At 36.7% G+C, this 6,000-nt stretch overlaps 1 long non-coding RNA gene across 1 annotated transcript in view; it reads left to right on the top strand.

Annotated features, from left to right (window-relative positions):
* LOC134735604 (uncharacterized) overlaps positions 1 to 5,490 on the top strand; it is a 249,597-nt gene extending 244,107 nt beyond the window's left edge. The window contains exon 4 of the long non-coding RNA XR_010118858.1: positions 5,444 to 5,490. This is a non-coding gene — a long non-coding RNA (uncharacterized lncRNA). The remainder of the gene's footprint in view (positions 1 to 5,443) is intronic.
* Positions 5,491 to 6,000: the final 510 nt, after the last annotated feature.

Genomic DNA, 6,000 nt, shown 5'->3' on the forward strand with positions numbered 1-6,000 from the left:
GATGGCTCTCTTTAGGAAATACCTCTTATTAGTAATACAAATAAGAGAAAAGCAAAGAAGGATGGAAAAGGGAGGAGAGGAGCTCACTGGAGTCAAACTTACATTTAGAAAGTAATCTGCTATTCAAACCATCTGAGCAGAAACATACCATGGAGAAATTTAATAATGTTAACCCATTAAACTTTATGAAAACCTGTGCCACAAAATGGAGCACTACACAGAGGAACTAATGATCCGAAGCTGCAATTAGCTGGGCAGCATTGAGGGCATATAGAATCCAGGCAGTTTAAACACGAAAACTTGAGGCAACGTGGAGACGATTCAGAATGGAAGGCCATTCTCCATATCATTTCAGCTATGCCTTAACATGTGTGCTTACTGAGCACTTGCTGTGTGGAAAGTTTGCCTTGAGTACTATGTGGAAACACACATATGGGTAAATCTTGTAGGCAGAAACCATATCTTTGTATCTCTTTGTCTAAAACATCCAGCATATGGCAGGCCTCATAATTCATTCTCAAAAGCTGTTTGTTAAATTCACTTAAAATGGAAAGTAGAGTTACTGTCTGTATGAACAGGTAGTCAGATGGCAGAACAAAACATAACTATATGTAAGAAGTAGCAAACAAGGTAAGCGCTGAGAAAGGTGCAGGCAGTAAGTGCCAAGGGAATAATCATCTGGATGTGAAAGTGAGGAAAGAAAACAACTCAGACTGTGGGTATTGCAAGAACAAATGTTAAGAGGAAAGAATGTGTGGTATGTACTCAACAGATAGTTCAGGGATCAGCCGGGATAGTTGGTTGGTGGTAGTAAGAAACAGCAGACACAAGTAGACGAATGCAGTGGGACCAGATTGGAAATTTTGGATTTTATCATTTAGAAAAACTGCCAGCATTTAAATTTCGAAAAATATAATGGTTGGATTGAAGCATAAAAGAATATTAGAGGCAGAGTCAGCAAATAGATTGCTTCAGTATTTAGCATGAGCTGATTCAATAGCTTGGTCTACTAAAAGGATACCTATATAAGGACCTAACAAAATATTTTTAGAGGAAAGAGTATGAACTTTGGAGAAAGATAGACGTGGTGTTAAATCCTGCCTCTGCTGCTTTCTGGCAGTCAGGCTTGGGAAAATATTTTAATATTTTTGAACCTTAGTTTTTTCATCTGTAAATGAGCATAAAACTCCTACCTTTTAGGATGTCTAATAATACAAAACAGAATAGATGCTCAATAAGTTTCAATTATATTCCTTTCATATGACCCATATATCCCAGCTCTTTCTGTAGCCCAGGTAATTTGACCTTTACCAAATTATCACCGAGAGCTCTGAAATTAACCCTGCATCTAAGGATAATTAAGGAGAGTTAGTATAGTATCCAAATGCCTCAGAACCTTCTCTTTTTATTTTTCTTTTCTCCTTTTCTCTTTGTGTGTGTGTCTTTTTCTCCATTCTTCTCTCTTAGCAACACATACCTCCTACCCTCATTATTCATGAATACTACTAAAACCATTTGCATTTGTGAGAAGGAAAGCCTTCATGGATAGGTTATCATTACCTTTGTTTCTCACCCCAAGGCAGTAGAAACTGATTACTAATCTTTTTGTGGAGAACAGAACTTCCTCCTCCAAGTTTTTTACCCCAATCAGAGGGGCATACTTTCTGTTTACCTTTTTCCCCTCAAGCAATTCAACTGCTTTGCAGTACGGAGAAGCTTGATTTGCATACAGAAAACACTGATACTTTCTTGCTCAAAGTAAAAAGCAGCATGGTTTGGCAGAAAGAGCACAAGATTTGGACAGCCTGGAGTTCAAAGTTTTGTTTTGCTGCTTATACACCGATGTGAAAACTTAACTTTGCTGTTTTGAGTACTGTTTTTTTCCCCCACTAAAAATGAGAAAATCGTAAATTCTGCATTGCAGAGTTGTTGAATTAAGTGAGATATCTTATGTAAAGCTCTTGTATCAGTAACATAGCAATCTAAATTGGTCCGAATTAATTTCTGGAATTAAACTACCTTTGTCTGAGATACAATCAGCTTTCTGCATCCATAGGTTCCACATTTGTGGCATCACATGCATGGATCCACAACCATAGAACAAAGATAGTCAGAAAAATAAAAGGATGGTTGTTTTGGTACTGAACATGTATAGAGTTTTTCTTGTCATTATTATGTAAACAATACGGTACTACAAATATATGCATAGCCTTTATGCTATATTAGGTATTGCAAGTAAACCAGAGATGATTTAAAGTATACAGGAGGATGTGCGTAGGTTACATACAAATCCATTTTATATCAGAGACTTAAGCATCTGTAGATTTTGGTGTCCATAGGGAGTCCTAGCAGCATTCCCCCATGGATACTGAGGGATAACTACTAACTCCGCCACTTACTAGCCATAAGTCCTTCAGGCAACTTATTTATCCTCTTTCTCATCTATAGAATGTGCATAATAATGGAACCTACCTCTTAAAATGTTTGTTGTTATTAAGCAAACTAACGTGATAAAGAGCTTGCAAGTGTCTGTTCTGAGACACTTACTGAGTAAGCCCTCAACAAATTTTAGCTCTGGTTATCTTCGTACTGCTTCCTTCTACAGTTTTGCTTCTAGAATCCAGTATTGATGCACACACACACACACACACACAGACACACACACACAGTTTAATATCATGCTTGCTCTATCCAAGTTCCCTGCATCTTCCCAGGGAGAACTATTCAAGTCTGAGCTCCTAGACATCATGTCTCGCTTACAGTATTTTCAAGAAACCTCTCTTTCATCCAAGACATTAGTCTGAAAGGAGAACACAGCATAGTTCTGTTTCCACCCGAATGGCAAGCTATAATAATGAGTTATTAATCAGGGAAGGTTCTGGCATTGGAGATTTCTACCTGCAGTAATGGATGACCCAACAGTTAGGTGGGATGCAGCTGTGTTAGGGGCACCCATCATCCTAGCTAGCTGTCTGGAAGTCAATGGCAGGAGAGCCTGAAAACAGTTGGCAAAATGGCCTCAGGTAATGCACTAAGGCTGAGCATGAGGAGTCCAGTTCCTCACTATTGGGAATCCGTAGTAATAAAGCTCTTTCTTCTTTTGGAAAGATTAATGAGAACTAGGATACAATGTGGAAATCAGTTGTAGAAAGAGAGCAGCTCACTTTTCAGAACTAGCAACAGACAAAAACAAGGAGGATGAATTCCCACTTGTTGGAAGGTGATTCATGAGGTTGCCTTGATTTAGTGAGAAATCCACTATGTATGTAGGCATCTAGATGTGGTAGGAATAATACAGAAGAGAGAAGAACTATGTCAACTGTAAAACCAAAAGAAAAAAGCTAAGTAAGGCATGTCTGGAGATGGATCAACCTATCTGGCTTAGGCAATGCTATATTTAGTGTTTAAATTTGGAAAGCATTAAGTGGAAGGCTAAGAGCTCAATATTTCTCTTTTAGGAAGTAGGGAGCCATTAAAATTTTAAGCAGAGAGGTGGAATAATGCATGCAGTGCCCTAGAAAGCTTCTCTGCTTGTGTACACAGTATATATTAAAGGTGTAAGGATGGTAGTATCAATTAAGAAATAATTCTGTCAATAGTCCAGGTTTCAGGAAAAAGCCTGTCTTGCATTGTCAAAGTTTAAATCAAAAGTCTTGAAGACGCATTTGGATTTTAGCTGATATTCAGGATGTGCTAATATGAAAACATAACCAAAATGCACCTCTATTAGTTTTTCTAATAAGGAAGTTTCTATCAAGCCTGTCTTGCATCAGCAAAGCCTGCCACACATCCACAGAATTGCTCAGTTGCTCCATAAACTTGTTAACAATAATTAATAATTTTTTATTTAGGCCACTAAATATGGAGTGGTTTGTTACTCAGCAAACAACAAACATTAACATATATTTGATTCATAGTTGAAAGGGCCTAAAATGGGAAGAAATGGTATAATAATAATTATTAGTAATAGCTTACATTTACTGAGCATTTACTATATGTGAATTATTGTTTGTATATGTACTGAATGATACTGTGGGTTTGAGTGTCCACTGAAAACCACCCTGAATGGTAATACATTATTCTTCTCCTCTTTATAGATGAGGAAACTCAGACCAAAAGTAGTTAAGTAATCTGAGCTAACACGAAAAGCTCTAAAGAGCAAAGTCAGCATTTGAAGCAACTTTCTTATTTCCTATCTTTGTAACATCTGTCTTGTATCTTGTATTGCCTTTTAGTAAAAAGAGCAGATCAGAACTAATGTCAACATGTGTTAAGATGCTCCTTTAATGTGCTTCTCCTGGATGTTCTCACTAATTTCTGTGGCTTCTTAATGAATCATAATCCTTAATATGCCAAATACCTGTGACAAATTCCATTTTTGAAGAAACACAGTTCCCATCTCAGTTTCTTGTTTTAGTTACTTAATCCAGAAGGGAGATATTGATTAAAGTTTCATACCCAATGGTGAACCATGGAGGAAGACTTTGGAACAGGCTGAGATTGAGGTTCTTGAATACATGGTTGTACGGGTAGAACTTTTCTGCCTTTACCCAAGGCAGCCCCTAATATTCACTAAGATAGCTCTGGAGCTTTGAGACAACCAGGTAACAATAATGACGTTTTTCATAAGTGGAAACTAGTATTCCATATAGGTCATTCCAACACTCACAAATTAATGTTCTGTTTCCTTTTTAGCACATAACAATTTTATTGGAGTTATAGTTGATGTCTATTAAAAGGAATTTTCTAAGGGCATCCTGTGATCGTGTTAGTCATCTAGGTATTTTTTAATGCTAGTTTTTTTGAGGTACAATTTTTATATAGATGCACAATTTCATGCATTTTAATAAATGTATATAGTCATCTAACCACAAGTACAGGCCCTGGAAAACACTGATTGATTTCTGTCCCTATAGTTTTGACTGTTCTGGAATATCACATAAACAGAACCGTATGGTAGTAGCTATCTGTGCCTGCCTTCTTTCACTTAGCACAGTGCTTTTGTGTAACAACCACATCACTCACATTGTGACATGGATCAACTGTTTGCTGTTTTCATTACGGAGCAGTGTTTCATTTTATGGATGTACCACAACGTGTTCATTCATCCCCCAGTTAAGACATTTTGTTTCCATTTTTTTTGTGATTATGAACAAGGCTTCTATCTATAAACATCTACATACTGATCTTTATATAGAGAAGTTTTCATTTTGGGGAGAGTAAACATGTAGGCATTAGATTTCTGGGTTATGGTATTATGGACTGAATGTTTGTGTCCCCTCAGAAACAATCATGGGTTGAAGCCATAACCTTCACTGTGAAGGTACTAGAAGGTGGGGCTTCAGGGGGGTGTAATTAGGCTTAGATAAGATCATAAGTGTGGAACTCCCATGATGGCATTAACGTGTTTAGGAGACATCAGAACTTCCTCTCTCTTCCATAGGAGAACACAGCAAGAAGATGACCATTTGCAAGCTAGAAAGAGGGCCCTCATCAAGAACTGAATCTTCTAGCACCTTGGTCTTAGACTTTCCATCTTCCAGCACTGTGAGAAATAAATGTCTGGTGTTTAAGCCACTCAGTCTGGCATTTTGTTATAGCAGCCTGAGCTTACTAAGACATATGGTAAGTATATATTTTATGTAGATTTTTGACACACTTATCTTTTAATTTTTCTGCAGAGGACCAATTCACTTACTTTCATCAATTATATTTTATTTGTACTTGAAATTTTAAAATCTTTTCAAAAGTAAACTAAATATTAATATATTCTAATTTTTGCTTGCTATATTAATGCTCCAAATAACTCTTAAATTCAAACATATGGTCTATACCATATGCCAAATACATGTGAAAAATTCCATTATTCAAGAAATAATTATGTATTACTTTATTTTCTCCCAAATATTTAATTTATATGTTAAAACTAATGCTTCACATGCTGAAACCAAATTAAACATCCTATGAAAGAGTGGCAGGCAGGATTAGTGGAAGAAACTT

The sequence above is a fragment of the Symphalangus syndactylus genome, chromosome 22 (assembly GCF_028878055.3).
Source record: "Symphalangus syndactylus isolate Jambi chromosome 22, NHGRI_mSymSyn1-v2.1_pri, whole genome shotgun sequence".
Lineage (NCBI taxonomy): Eukaryota > Metazoa > Chordata > Mammalia > Primates > Hylobatidae > Symphalangus > Symphalangus syndactylus.